The following is a 15,852-nucleotide window of genomic DNA, read 5'->3' on the forward strand; positions in this document are numbered from 1 at the left end:
CCAAAATGCTCGGGTGCTCGCTACTCGAGACGAATTTTTCGCGATGCTCGAGGGTTCGTTTCGAGTAACGAACCCCATTGAAGTCAATGGGCGACCCGAGCATTTTTGTATATCGCCGATGCTCGCTAAGGTTTTCATTTGTGAAAATCGGGGCAATTCAAGAAAGTGATGGGAACGACACAGAAACGGATAGGGCAGGCGAGGGGCTACATGTTGGGCTGCATCTCAAGTTCCCAGGTCCCACTATTAAGCCACAATATCGGCAAGAGTGGGCCCCCTCCCAACAATTTTTACTTCTGAAAAGCCCTCATTAGCAATGCATACCTTAGCTAAGCACCACACTACCTCCAACAAAGCACAATCACTGCCTGTATGACACTCCGCTGCCACTTCTACTAGGTTACATGCTGCCCAACCCCCCCCCCCCCCGCACGACCCAGTGTCCACAGCGCACACCAAATTGTCCCTGCGCAGCCTTCAGCTGCCCTCATGCCACACGCTGGCCTCATGCCACACCACCCTCATGTCTATTTATAAGTGCGTCTGCCATGAGGAGGAACCGCAGGCACACACTGCAGAGGGTTGGCACGGCTAGCCAGCGACCCTCTTTAAAAGGGGCGGGGCGATAGCCCACAATGCTGTACAGAAGCAATGAGAAATATAATCCTGTGCCACCGCCATCAGGAGCTGCACACATGGGCATAGCAATGGGGAACCTATGTGCCACACACTATTCATTCTGTCAAGGTGTCTGCATGCCCCAGTCAGACCGCGTTTTTTTATAAATAGTCACAGGCAGGTACAACTCCGCAATGGGAATTCCGTGTGCACCCACAGCATGGGTGGCTCCCTGGAACCCACCGGCTGTACATAAATGTATCCCATTGCAGTGCCCTGGACAGCAGAGCTAACGTCAGATTAAATGCAGGTGGGCTTCGGCCCACACTGCATGCCCCAACCTGACCGGGCTTTTTAATTCATAGACACAGGCAGGTACAACTCCCTATTGTGAAGTCCCTGTGGACCGACAGCATGGGTGGGTGCCAGGAAGCCACCGGCGGCACATAAATATATCCCATTGCAGTGCCCATCACAGCTGAGGTAATGTCATGTTTAATGCAGGTGGGCTTCAGCCCACACTGCATGCCCCAGTCAGACTGGGGTTCTTTAGAAGTGGAAACATGTAGTTACAACTCCGTGTGGACCGACAGCATGGGTGGCTCCCTGCAACCCACCGGCGGTACATAAATATATCCCATTGCAGTGCCCAGCACAGCTGATGTAACGTCAGCTGTAATGCAGGTGGGCAAAAAATTAATTGGATTACACTGTAGGCGAGGGCCCCAAAAAATTGGTGTACCAACAGTACTAATGTACCTCAGAAAAATTGCCCATGCCCAACCAAGAGGGCAGGTAAAACCCATTAATCGCTTTAGTTAATGTGTTAACTAGGTTAATTGGTAACTAGGCCTGGAGGCAGCCCAGTTAAAATAAAAATTGGTTCAGGTGCAAGTTTCAACGCTTTAAGGAGCATTGAAACGTATAAAAATTGTTTACAAAAATTATATGACTGAGCCTTGTGGGCCTAAGAAAAATTGCCCGTTCGGCGTGATTATGTGAGGTTTCAGGAGGAGGAGGAGGAATATTATACACAGATTGATGAAGCAAAAATGTTCCCGTTTTTGATGGTGATAGAGAACGATGCTTCCATCCGCGGGTGCAGCCTACCTATTGCTTAAGTATCGCTGCTGCCCGCTGGTGGAGAAGAGAAGTCTGGGGAAATCCAGGCTTTGTTCATCTTGATGAGTGTAAGCCTGTCGGCACTGTCGGTGGACAGGCGCGTACGCTTATCTGTGATGATTCCCCCAGCCGCACTAAACACCCTCTCTAACAAGACGCGAGCCGCAGGACAAGCAAGCACCCCCAGGGCATACAGCGCGAGTTCAGGCCACGTGTCCAGCTTCGACACCCAGTAGTTGTAGGGGGCAGAGGCGTCACGGAGGACAGTCGTGCGATCGGCTACGTACTCCCTCGCCATCCTTTTACAGTGCTCCCGCCGACTTAGCCTTGACTGGGGAGCGGTGACACAGTCTTGCTGGGGAGCCAGAAAGCTGTCAAAGGCCTTAGAGAGTGTTCCCCTGCCTGTGCTGTACATGCTGCCTGATCTCCGCGCCTCCCCTGCTACCTGGCCCTCGGAACTGCGCCTTCTGCCACTAGCGCTGTCGGATGGGAATTTTACCATCAACTTGTCCGCCAGGGTCCTGTGGTATAGCATCACTCTCGAACCCCTTTCCTCTTCGGGTATCAGAGTGGAAAAGTTCTCCTTATACCGTGGGTCGAGCAATGTGTACACCCAGTAATCCGTTGTGGCCAGAATGCGTGTAACGCGAGGGTCACGAGAAAGGCATCCTAACATGAAGTCCGCCATGTGTGCCAGAGTACCTGTACGCAACACATGCCTGTCCTCACTAGGAAGATCACTTTCAGAATCCTCCTCCTCCTCCTCAGGCCATACACGCTGAAAGGATGACAGGCAAGCAGCATGGGTACCCTCAGCACTGGGCCAAGCTGTCTCTTCTCCCTCCTCCTCATCCTCCTCATGCTCCTCCTCCTCCTCCTCAACGCGCTGAGAAATAGACAGGAGGGTGCCCTGACTATCCAGCGGCATACTGTCTTCCCCCACCCCCGTTTCCGAGCGCAAAGCAGCTGCCTTTATGGTTTGCAGGGAATTTCTCAAGATGCATAGCAGAGGAATGGTGACGCTAATGATTGTAGCATCGCCGCTCACCACCTGGGTAGACTCCTCAAAATTACCAAGGACATGGCAGATGTCTGCCAACCAGGCCCACTCTTCTGAAAGGAATTGAGGAGGCTGACTCCCACTGCGCCGCCCATGTTGGAGTTGGTATTCCACTATAGCTCTACGCTGCTCATAGAGCCTGGCCAACATGTGGAGCGTAGAGTTCCACCGTGTGGGCACGTCGCACAGCAGTCGGTGCACTGGCAGATTAAAGCAATGTTGCAGGGTGCGCAGGGTGGCAGCGTCCGTGTGGGACTTGCGAAAATGTGCACAGAGCCGGCGCACCTTTCCGAGCAGGTCTGACAAGCGTGGGTAGCTTTTCAGAAAGCGCTGAACCACCAAATTAAAGACGTGGGCCAGGCATGGCACGTGCGTGAGGCTGCCGAGCTGCAGAGCCGCCACCAGGTTACGGCCGTTGTCACACACGACCATGCCCGGTTGGAGGCTCAGCGGCGCAAGCCAGCGGTCGGTCTGCTCTGTCAGACCCTGCAGCAGTTCGTGGGCCGTGTGCCTCTTATCTCCTAAGCTGAGTAGTTTCAGCACGGCCTGCTGACGCTTGCCCACCGCTGTGCTGCCACACCGCGCGACACCGACTGCTGGCGACATGCTGCTGCTAACACATCTTGATTGCGAGACAGAGGAGGAGGAGGAGGAGGAGGAGGGTGGTTTAGTGGAGGAAGCATACACCTCCGCAGATACCACCACCGAGCTGGGGCCCGCAATTCTGGGGGTGGGTAGGACATGAGCGGTCCCAGGCTCTGACTCTGTCCCAGCCTCCACTAAATTCACCCAATGTGCCGTCAGGGAGATGTAGTGGCCCTGCCCGCCTGTGCTTGTCCACGTGTCCGTAGTTAAGTGGACCGTGGCAGTAACCGCGTTGGTGAGGGCGCGTACAATGTTGCGGGAGACGTGGTCGTGCAGGGCTGGGATGGCACATCTGGAAAAGTAGTGGCGACTGGGAACTGAGTAGCGCGGGGCCGCCGCCGCCATCATACTTTTGAAAGCCTCCGTTTCCACAACCCTATACGGCAGCATCTCCAGGCTGATAAATTTGGCTATGTGCACGTTTAACGCTTGAGCGTGCGGGTGCGTGGCGGCGTACTTGCCCTTGCGCTCCAACACTTGCGCTAGCGACGGCTGGACGGTGCGCTGACAGGCATTGGTGGATGGGGCCGAGGACAGCGGAGGTGAGGGTGTGGGTGCAGGCCAGGAGACGGTAGTGCCTGTGTCCTGAGAGGGGGGTTGGATCTCAGTGGCAGGTTGGGGCACAGGGGGAGAGGCAGCGGTGCAAACCGGAGGCGGTGAACAGCCTTCGTCCCACCTTGTGGGGTGCTTGGCCATTATATGTCTGCGCATGCTGGTGGTGGTGAGGCTGGTGGTGGTGGCTCCCCGGCTGATCTTGGCGCGACACAGGTTGCACACCACTGTTCGTCGGTCGTCTGCACTCTCAGTGAAAAACTGCCAGACCTTTGAGCACCTCGGCCTCTGCAGGGTGGCATGGCGCGAGGGGGCGCTTTGGGAAACAGTTGTTGGATTATTCAGTCTGGCCCTGCCTCTACCCCTGGCCACCGCACTGCCTCTTCCAACCTGCCCTGCTGCTGCCCTTGCCTCCCCCTCTGAAGACCTGTCCTCAGTAGGCGTAGCAAACCAGGTGGGGTCAGTCACCTCATCGTCCTGCTGCTCTTCCTCCGAATCCTCTGTGCACTCCTCCCTCGGATTTACTGCCCTTACTACTACCTCACTGATAGACAACTGTGTCTCATCGTCATCGTCCTCCTCACCCACTGAAAGCTCTTGAGACAGTTGCCGGAAGTCCCCAGCCTCATCCCCCGCACCCCGGGAACTTTCAAAAGGTTGGGCATCGGTCACGACTAACTCCTCCAGTGGGAGAGGATTCGGAACCATTGCTGCCCATTCTGGGCAGGGGCCCGAGAACAGTTCCTGGGAGTCTGCCTGCTCCTCAGAATGTGTCATTGTAATGGAGGGAGGAGGTTGGGAGGAAGGAGGAGCAGCAGCCAGAGGATTCAGAGTTGCAGCAGTGGACGACGCAGAACTCTGGGTGGTCGATAGATTGCTGGATGCACTTTGTGCCATCCACGACAGGACCTGCTCACACTGCTCATTTTCTAATAAAGGTCTACCGCGTGGACCCATTAATTGTGAGATGAATGTGGGGACGCCAGAAGCGTGCCTCTCTCCTAATCCCACAGCAGTTGGCTGCGATACACCTGGATCAGGAGCTCGGCCTGTGCCCACACCCTGACTTGGGCCTCAGCGTCCACGTCCTCTAGGCCTACCCCTACCCCTCAGCATGGTGTATTACCAGTAGTGCAGAAACAGAACGCTGTAATTAAATGTGCCGCTTATTGGCCTGTGGTTGGAGGCTGACTTCGCTTACGGAACGCACAGCAGAGCCAGGAAATAATTTTGCGCAAGCCTGCTGTAACACCTAGCTGGCTGCGTATGAATTAGGACAACTACCCCCAGCAGAGACGCAGTACACTGAGGACGGTCACAGGCAGCCCAAATAGATTTTTTTTCCCAAATGTTTTTGGAAAGGCCCACTGCCTATATTCACTAAATATGTCTTCTGTCCCTGCCTCACCACCACTACTGGCCCTGGACTATGTATAATTACTGCAGGACGCAATGCTCTGCACGGCCAATATACAAAAAAATATAAAATGTGCAACACTGCAAAAAGCAGCCTCCACACTACTGCACACGGTTAGATGTGGCCCTAAGAAGGACCGTTGGGGTTCTTGAAGCCTAAAATACTCCTAACACTCTCCCTATAGCAACTCCAGCAAGACAGCACTTTCCCTGATCTCTGTCAGAACGCATCTGTGGCGAGCCGCGGGAGGGGCCGATTTATATACTCGGGTGACACCTGATCTCGCCAGCCACTCACTGCAGGGGGGTGGTGTAGGGCTTGAACGTCGCAGGGGGAAGTTGTAATGCCTTCCCTGTCTTTCTATTGGCCAGAAAAGCGCCCTAACGTCTCAGAGATGAAAGTGAAAGTAACTCGAACATCGCGTGGTGCTCGTTTCGAATAACGAGCATCTCGAACACGCTAATACTCGAACGAGCATCAAGCTCGGACGAGTACGTTCGCTCATCTCTAGTTGTTAAGCCAACATTTAAGGAAAGGTATAGCAAATAAAGAGAAAGAAAGAACAAGGGATAGAGATATAAGAGGGAGACAAAGAGAGTAGGGAATAGAAAAAGAACTGATAAGAAGAGAGGGAGGCAGGGGGTTGGAAGAAACTGAACTATAAGTAGGGTGGGAGAAGAAACCGAAGAATGGAATATGGGAATGGGATGGGGGGGTGGAATGTTGGCCTCATCCAATCACCCCAATAGATCCATGAACTCAGGCGTATGCTGGAAGGAGATCCATGGCCCTACATGCGTCTACATCTCCACTGGAGTCAAGGGCATCTCCTACCACCAATTCTTCCATGTGCCAATGGCGAAAAATTAGAGTTTGCACTGCTGTTAAAAAAAATGATGCAATAAGCCTTTCTTAGCCTAAGCAAATGAGCCTGGACTAATAGTAAAGTAGCATCAATTTAGGTGATGTGACAACTGGGTTGCGTATTACCTGTTCATGTATCAGAAAAAACACATCCCAAAAGGGACGGAGTTCCGGGCAGTCCCACCACACATGAAGCAAAGTACCTCTTGCTGAACCACAGCGCCAACAGGAGTCCAATATTGCCGGATACATAGAGTAAATGAGGTCTGGACATCTATACCACCTGGTGAGCAATTTATAATTTTATTCCTGTGCGGCGCATGCCAACGGCAACTTGTGTGAAAATTTAAATGCCCTATCCCAATCAGAGTTCGATATCGATGCAGACAACTCACTCTCGCACAAACTAGCAAACTGCGGGTATCCCTGGGTGACCTACGATAATATAATGTTGTACATCTTGGATAGGACACCGGTTTGGGGGTTCTTTTGTAGAAATCGGTCTTCAATTGGAGTTGGTAAAGAGTTTCATTGGTGGAGAATAGGAAAGGTTTTTAGGAAAGAGGATAATTGTAAATGCTCCATCCAGGAGAGTTTGATATTGGGATGAGATGCCTGGAGGGATAGAAATGAAGGCAAAATATTATCAGGTATGATGTTGCACAGCCGGATGTCTTCAGTATTTTGCCAACAAAGAAATGTACACTTGTACATTGCAGATGGGAACGCTGGGTTAGGAAAAAGGGAGCTAAAGCCCGTGTGTGGGTTGGGAGGTCGCCTCTGGCCCTAAGCCCATCCCAAATTCTCAAGCAAACAGTGAAAAGAACGGTGTGTGGAACAGAGGAGGGTCTGTACTTAGGAGACAGCCACGGCAGTATGTGTAAGTAGGGCCATGTCAACTCTGCCTCAAGGTCCACCCCCTGTTTAGAGCTTCGACAGAAGTGACAGTTAAATTAGCCTTTTAACATTCATTAAAGGGATTGTCTGGTTTAGAAAACACTTTTTCAAATGCCCTATGAGGAAATTATGGATAATTAAAGTAGGATCCCCTGTGATGACCTCCATTTATTAGCCAGAGTAGAGCGCAACTAGAAAAAGCATCACTCATTCTAGGGAACCCGGCATGTCCACAGATGATATAGGCACTTCATTGATTCATCTTTTTTGCTGTGGTAGCAATGCTGAGGAAATAAACACTTGCTGCTGGTTCCTCCAGAGATTACAGAAAATTGCTGGGATTCCCAGAAGGAGGATACTCCGTGATCAGCGTATTCTTCAGGGAGCTTTTCAGCAAAATGGAATTGTCCAAGGAACACAATGGTTTCATAGTAAAGCAAATTTTAGGAATGCAATGCAATAATAGATCACATATATAAATCAGGACCTACTGTAATAGGATTTCTGCCTCATCTCACATTAACAAAGGCAGGAATCCTAGCGGAATGTGAATCAGTCTGAATCTTTCTGCTTGTTTCATGGTTTGCCAGTGCAGCCCGTTACATGGTGAACACGACTATAAAAGAGGTGGTGTAATCTGTGTCGCTGCAAACTAGATTGACCAACATCATTTTATTTTGCATTGATACGTAATATCACTTACATTTATTCGTTAAAAGTAAGGCTGAATGAAGACAATGTCCATCTAGTCCAGCCTATTTATCCTCTATTTAAACTAATACTATCCTGTATTAGTTTAGTTGCCCTTCTTTGAACCCCCTCCAGTACTGTAACATCTTTCCTGAGCAGCGGTGACCAGAACTGCACGCAGTATTCCATGTGGGGCCTGACAAGTGCCTTATATAATGGAAGGATAATGTTCTCGTCCTTCGCCCCTATACCTCTTTAATGCACCCCAAGACTTTATAAGCCTTCGCAGCAGCTGACTGGCATTGGTTACTCCAGTTTAGTCTACAGTCCACCAGTACCCCCAGGTATCCCTTTTCCCTAGCAGTACTCCATTTAGTGTATATTGGTGACATCTGTTTTTGTTGCCCATGTGCATAACCTTACATTTTTCAACATTGAACTTCATTTGCCTTTTTTCTGCCCAAGCCCCCAGCTTATCTAGGTCCGTTTGTAGCCGCACATTGTCCTCCGTTGCATTGATTATATTGTATAATTTTGTGTCATCTGCAAATATTGATATTTTACTGTGCAGTCCCTCTATCAGGTCGTTGATAAATATATTGAGCAGAATGGGGCCTAATACTGAACCCTGTGGCACCCCGCTAGCGACTGTAGCCCAATCAGAGTACGAACTAGTGATGAGCGAGCATACTCGCTAAGGGCAATTGCTCGAGCGAGCATCGCCCTTAGCGAGTACCTGCCCACTCGAGACAAAAGGTTCGGGTGCCGGCGGCGGGCAGGGAGCTGCGGGGGAGAGCGGGGAGAAACGGAGGGGAGATCTCTCTCTCCCTCTATCCCCCCCGCTCCCCCCTGCTGATTGCCGCTACTCACCGCTCCCCCGCGCCGGCACCCGAACCTTTTGTCTCGAGCGGGCAGGTACTCACTAAGGGCAATGCTCGCTCGAACAATTACCCTTAGCGAGTATACTCGCTCATCTCTAGTACGAACCATTTATCACCACCCTCTGCATTATATCATTGAGCCAATTTACCCAATTACACACGTTTTCACCCAATCTGAGCTGTCTCATTTTGTATATTAGCCTATTATGAGGCACGGTGTCAAATGCTTTAGAGAAGTCCAGATATACGAGATCAATAGACTCTCCCAGGTCCAGCCTAGAGCTTACTTCATCGTAGAAGCTGATCAGATTTGTCTGATATGATCGACCCTTCCTGGGTTTTTTTTCAGGTTGTGACCTGCAGCTGCTGTGATAGCTGATGCTGGAGTATCAGTATGCTGTGTGTTGCACCTAGAAGGTGTGGAGAGCCAGCTTGATATAGTAGTATGGGTGTGACTAGAAGATCAGCCTTATATGTGTGCAAGAGCAATACAATACGGCCACCACCTCTTGAATGGTAGGTGTATAAGTGGGTGCTCATTAGAATATTGCACCAGTGCTATCTCCTCATATACATATGCAGGAAAAAGTAAGTAAACCTTTTAAGGCTTAATGCCCATGGACAGATTATCACTGCGGAATTCACCGCCAGACACCCGCCGCGAATCCTGCAGCAATGACCGTCCATAGACGGTTAGAAGATTCTCCCCCGCACACGAGCGGAAATCAACTGCGATTTTCCACTCGCGGGGAAGAATCGCAGCATGTTCTATTCTGTGCAGAAAAATCGCACGGACAGCTTCCATTGCAGTTAATGGAAGCTGTTTGTCCCGCGATATTCTGCTCAATGTGCACTACAGAAGTACTGCGAGAAGCCACGTCACAACCCAGCGCCCGCGCGTCATGCCTTGCACTGCCTTGACGCTCACAGCGGATGCAGAGAAATGAGTATGGGTCTCTATGGGGCGCGGGGTCTGATTCCGCTGCAAGATTTTGCAGGCGGAATCCGATCCGGCCGTGGGTGTGGGCCCACTTTTCTACATTGATTACTAATAAAATGTAGTCTGATTGTTATCAAAGTCACAATTATGGGCAAAAACAATCTAACTAGACTAATAACGCACAAACAGTTGTATCATTCTTGTCTTTTATTGAGCACAATGGGTAAATATCCACACTGAAGGGAGGAAAAGTAAGTGAACCTCTGTATAATTGACTTCTCCTAGCGCTAATTGGCAAACCATATTTCAATTATGGAGATGAGAATAGAAGTGTGGGTTTCACAGGCATTTTGCCCATTAAATAAGGGCAGGCGAAGCCTGGTTACCGACAAATCTGTTCTTTTCAAGAAAGACTGGTCAATGTGAACCGTGCCCCGATGCAAACAAGTTTCAGAAGACATATTATATTATAGAGACACATGAAACTGAAAAGCACTACAAAGGCATTGCTGAAGACCTGGCTGCACATCAATCCAAAATTAGACTAATTATTTTCAAACGGCAAACCCCGAGGAATGTTGTTTCACTCCCTAGAAGTGGACGTCCTGTTATCTCTCATCATCAAATAATGCAATAAATATGCTTTAATGGATGCTGGACTTTTCCAGTATAACAATGAATGAAATAGCCCTCCACATATTTATAAGAATTCTCTTAAACATAACCTTTGTTAGGCTGCCTGTTCACGGGCGTTGCGGTATCCTGCGGCGGATCTCCGCCATGGGAGCCGCCGCCCGGGAGCAGGAGCTGTCAGATGGATTTCCGCCGGTCAGCCTATCTGACAGATAGGCTGACTACAGAGAATCATGGCAAATCACAGCACGCCGTGAGTGGAGAATCGTAATGATTCTCTGCTCGTGGACAGGGGGGAAGCGCTTTCCATAGCAACGCTATGGAGAGCTTTCACTGCGTTTCCCGCAGCCGCGGGGAACGCAATGAAAACCCGCCCCTGGACAGGCAGCCTTAGTAATATTTAAAAAAAACTGAGTTAATACAAAATACTAAAGTATAACCCAATGTATCCTTCCAAAGGGAAACAATGACTGCTTTTCTCATGCAAGTACAGTAAAACCTCTACTAGCATTGACATCTACTAAGGCCGATATCAAGTAAGGCCGTTTTTTAGCCAAAGTTTTATCTCTAGTAACATTGGTTGCCTCTAATAACACTGGCGTGTGCCGGCCCACGTGACTTTGCTGCTGAACCCACTTGATCTCCTGCTTGGCGTCTCTTCCTTCTCCTGCTACTAATACAACCAACTCTTCTCCATCATCGTAATACACTAGTGCAGTGCAGTACTGTAAAATTGCACTCCAATGTAACAGCACAGAGAACACAGTGATAACGCTGAGGACAGATGATGTAGTAGATGTGACCTGCAGTCCTATGTAACAGCACAGATAACACACAGTAACATGTTCAATAGCATGTTAAATGTTCATTTATTCTTTACAGTAGTCTTTTATATTCATTTATTATTGTCATTGTTTGTGGTATAAAAGACCATATTGATTTTCCATTAAATGTGGTTTAGTGTGTTTTTTGGAATGTGTAGAATGAACTAATTGGATTTACATATTCCTATGGAAATAATAACCTCGAGTAGCAGGTAATTCCGATTGCTTTCGGACGAATTACCAACGTTAGTAGAGGTTTTACTGTAATTGATCACAGATGGGTATCAAGGAGGAGGCTGTCTTAGGGTATAGTAACAGAAGGTTCTGGCTAATGTACCATACATAAATGAACCCTAAATTAATAAATTGCAGTGGTTTCATTCCATGTCAACTTGCCTAATTTGGGAGAGGGTCCCTGCTTGACCACCTTCAATTTTGCTGAAATGTTTACAGAATGTTCAAATACCACCTGTATGAAGTTCTGCAAAGTTTCAGCTTGGTATACATCTTGGTTGAGGCACTAGATACCCATCCTAACCCACGTCATACGCTATCTTTGGATAGATACATTGGGTTCTAATAAAGTATTTTGTATCCGCTCAGGGTTTTTTAAAATCTTTTTAATAAATGTTATATTTTACAGAATTCTTACAGTGTTGGGGTTTTTGCAGAGAGGATTCTAATACAATTTCAGTAAAAAATACATATATTTATACATTTGAATAATTGTCTCATTAACTCCCTCATTCATCCACATTTTGACAAACACAACACTACCAATCTAAAGTATTTGTGACAACTGCTTTATGTATCACATAAAGTCATGATATACAGGGGCTGGACAAAAATACGGAAACACCATATGAAATGCATGCCTTGATATCGTTCTCTACATGTCTTATTGTAATCCCATGTAACATAAATTGAGCTAATATGACACAGATGCTGCCAGGCAGATGCAAAAATCTGCACGAGCAACAAGGTTTCATTGGTCAGGGGTTTGAGCCAATCGGCTTCTGTTACGAGCTGGCTCCCAAAATCACCCAGAGCAGGGCAAGAGGTGAAGTAAACACAAATTTGGTGGGATAGCTCTCAGCCAAGGAGCCATCAAAAGGACAGCTCAGTGCTAATTGTTAAAATCCCATGCATTTCATACCGCGTTTCCACACTTTTGTCCATCCCCTGTACCTACACACATTTATAAGTGACCTTTGACATGTGCAGAATATTTTCACAATATGCACCTAAAGATGCAGAGAATCCTGCCCCGATGTATGCGGATTATGGAACAGAAATCCGCAGTGGCAGATTAAACTGCACCCTTAGGTACATATTGCAGAAGAACTCCACTTATGTGAAAGGTCCCGTAGAGAAGCAACGGCTGATTGTTTTATAAATGTTCAAGAAGTTTCTATAATGTTTTCTAATCACGGATTCTTGCTTTTTCAGTACATCTGTTTTTACATCTCTGGTGCTGCTTTTAGACGAGTGCAATATTTCTGCAAGATGCACTGAAATACACCGTTAATCAGCAGCTACATAATTCCACTTCAATACCCGCATGTCTACATGTAGATTTGGGGGGGGGGATTTTCAGTGGTTTTCAGTGCGTCTTGCAGAAAGATTCCGCTCATCTGAAAGTACCCTAATTCTTGCTCATTTTCTTCCACATTCTCTCTCTCTCTTTTTGTCACTCATTTTTTCAGTCTTTCCCTCATTTCTATTGTGCTGTTGATTCAGGTCATTAAACCATATGCAGACGCAATTAATTACGTTCCTGAGTTGCTGAAACCCTTTAATGGCTTCAGAAAACAGATTTTTCAGTTAACCATTAACCCCTAACACCCCATGACGTATAGCTACATGATGAAGATTCGGGTTCTGTATGGTGTCGGGATTGGGCATCGATCCCGCTCCATACATTTCGGGATGAGCACAGCCGCGATGAGCACCCACTCTGATAATGGCTGTGAATCCTTTAAATGCAGCTGTCAATTCTGACAGCGACATTTAAATGCCCAGATCAAAGTTTGTGGGTCCCAAACAGCCCCGCTGTGATGAGATTGCGGGGTGCCTTTCGATTGCCATGGCAGCCAGTGGCCTTCTGAAGGCTCCTAGGGATGCTATTGCAGATTGCCTCTGAAGCCACACCCGTGGTATAGCTTGATAGACTGCCTGTCAGATCACGATATAATGTAATTCTCTACTATACTGTAAAAGCGATCAAACGAGCGCAAGTTCAATTCCCCTCTGGGGATTTAAAAAGTATACAAATGAGAAAAAACTGTTTTATTAATCATTTAAAAAAAACTAAAAAGGTATTAAAACTCTTTCCCATATCTATAAGTAAAAAACATATTTGGTATCGCTGCATCGATAAAAGTCTGATCTATCAAGATAACACGTTATTTATCCCACATAATGAACGCTGTCAGAAAAAATACAAAATACACATCAAAATTGTATGCTTTTGATCACCCAATCTTTCCTGCCCGGCGCTTTTTATGCCGGGCAGGAAAGATAGTCCTGGAACTATCTTCCTGTCCGGACTTCGGTCGCTGCCATAGACTCCTATTGGGACCAATGACAGCGGCTGGAGAAGTGAGGTAGGAGGGAGTTTAGCAGCGTGACTGCTAAACTCCCTCCCCCTTCTCTTCTTTTCTCCACCCCTTGCCGCTGAGAGGGGGCGGGAGCGCAGCACACTAGCTCCAGTCCCGTCCTGCCACCTCCCCTTGTGGAGAGCCGGTGAGGGGGAGACAAGGGGGCGACAGCTTAGGGAGTTAAGCTGTCTCCCCGCACCCGACAGCATATACACAGATCCCGTGCATCAAATGGTAGCGTATATCGACCGGCGTTTTCACGATATACGCTCATGTGAATAAGCCCAAACACTGAGCGGGGAGTGTTTAGACTTAACGAGAAGTGAGTGAACCAGCGATGATTTTTATGCATGCTGAAGCTGAGCAACAAACAATAAATGAACGCAAAGTGTGCGATGGCTCACGTTTATCTTTATAGTACCATGTGCAATTCTATATGACTATCAATTCTATGCAAATTCCTCTTAAAGCAATCATTTAGAAGAGTAAAATGCCTGCTTACCAAGCCTCTCCTTGCAGCGTCAGGCTGCGGGCAGGGTGCACATCTGTTGGAGATTACTTCAGGAGACGAGTAAAAATCATACAGAGGAGGAACACACTTCCAAATGCATTTATTCTGCAACAAAATAATCCGAAACTGACAGCCATCCAACCCTTCTCCTTAGTCCAGCACACGGAGTGGGCCACCACTTGTCTGTGGATTGAATTACAAGATGGGAAAAAAGAATTTCAGAGGAGGGGGCTAATCACCAGGGAAAGAAAGACTGATAATGTAATGTGAAGCCAGGCGTTGCTGTGTTCACAGGATGCGCCTGCAAACATGCAGCAGACTTTTAAAAGAAAAGAAGATAAAAGAATATTTCCTGCACCACTGCTGCACAGGCACGGAAGATGAAAACTTTAACCATCCAACATCAAGCTGGGGATCACGTGCTCCATAGCTCAGAAGTGTGATTGTTCTCAGTGAGAGAAACCAAGTTATCTTGTAGATATGATACCTTTTAATGGATGGGGCACATACAGTGGGGGAAAAAAGTATTTAGTCAGATACTAATTGTACAAGTTCTTCCACTTAAAAAGATGAGAGGCCTGTAATTGACATCCTAGGTAGACTCTCCTAGATTTCCAGGATTATAGGAGAGTTTTTGGTCAATACAAGATTAGAGGATAAATAGAAAAAATCCTGCGCTCAACAAGAAAAGTAGAGAGAATTCAACCGTAGTTATAGTATATAAAATTATATATTTAATATGTTACAGAGAAAATAAAAATAATAAATGTACAGTTAAATATATAACTACGGTTGAACTCTCTAAATACGTTTCTTATTAAGTACAGGATTTTTTTCTGTTTTTCCTATCATCACTTGTATCATATAAGGCACGATAGGGTCATGTCGCTGGAACAGGAGGACTCAGCAGTAGGGGAGGTGGCACTATAAAAAAATCACTGGTACTGTGGGTCACTAACCTGGGCACTCCCTTGATAATATGCCTGGTTGCAGGAAATTAGACAACTGTAGCGGCGGTTCCGGGATCTGTTCCTTTCTAGTAGTCTGGTTCAGGTCTTGTATTTGGTTCTCTTTATCTTCTGATCTGGTGGGACTGGTTTTAGGTTAGACTTGCTTGGTTTCACCTGTGGGTAATTTGGCAGGACTATTTAACCTAGCATTGTTCTTAGCTCATTGCTATTTAATTCAGTCTCCATATGACTGTGGTGGAAGTTAGAGTTGGTGCTGGATCTCCTGTTTTCCTGATTCTTCACTAAGCCAAGTACTGCAGTAACTATTATTGATATCTTGTCCTCTGTGGTTTTCAACTCTACCACGTAGGGTCTGCTAGTGGCCTAGGTACGTGGTCAGGTTCGCCCTTGTTAGGACGGGTTATCTGTGTATAGGCAGGTCCCTTAAAGGGGTTGTCTCGCGCCGAAACGTTTTTTTTTTTCCCATAGGCCCCCCGTTTGGCGCAGGACAACCCCAAGGGATGTGTTAAAAAAAAAAAAAAAAACATTACTTACCCGAATCCCCGCTCTGCGACGTCTTTCTTCTTCCTTCTTCCTTCACCAAGATGGCTGCCGGGATCTTCACCCACGATGCACCGCGGGTCCTTT

General features: G+C 47.6%; 1 protein-coding gene across 2 annotated transcripts in view; it reads right to left on the minus strand.

Annotated features, from left to right (window-relative positions):
* The window catches only part of LOC136610503 (leukotriene C4 synthase-like), a 76,777-nt gene extending 62,261 nt beyond the window's left edge, over positions 1 to 14,516 (minus strand). The window contains exon 1 of one of the 2 annotated variants that reach the window (XM_066589733.1): positions 14,246 to 14,516. The gene's annotated coding sequence lies outside the window, so the exon portion shown is untranslated. The remainder of the gene's footprint in view (positions 1 to 14,245) is intronic. The other variant, XM_066589732.1, reaches the window with a different exon arrangement.
* Between the last annotated feature and the right edge of the window lie 1,336 nt (positions 14,517 to 15,852).

Source organism: Eleutherodactylus coqui, chromosome 2 (genome assembly GCF_035609145.1).
Source record: "Eleutherodactylus coqui strain aEleCoq1 chromosome 2, aEleCoq1.hap1, whole genome shotgun sequence".
In the NCBI taxonomy this organism is placed as follows: domain Eukaryota; kingdom Metazoa; phylum Chordata; class Amphibia; order Anura; family Eleutherodactylidae; genus Eleutherodactylus; species Eleutherodactylus coqui.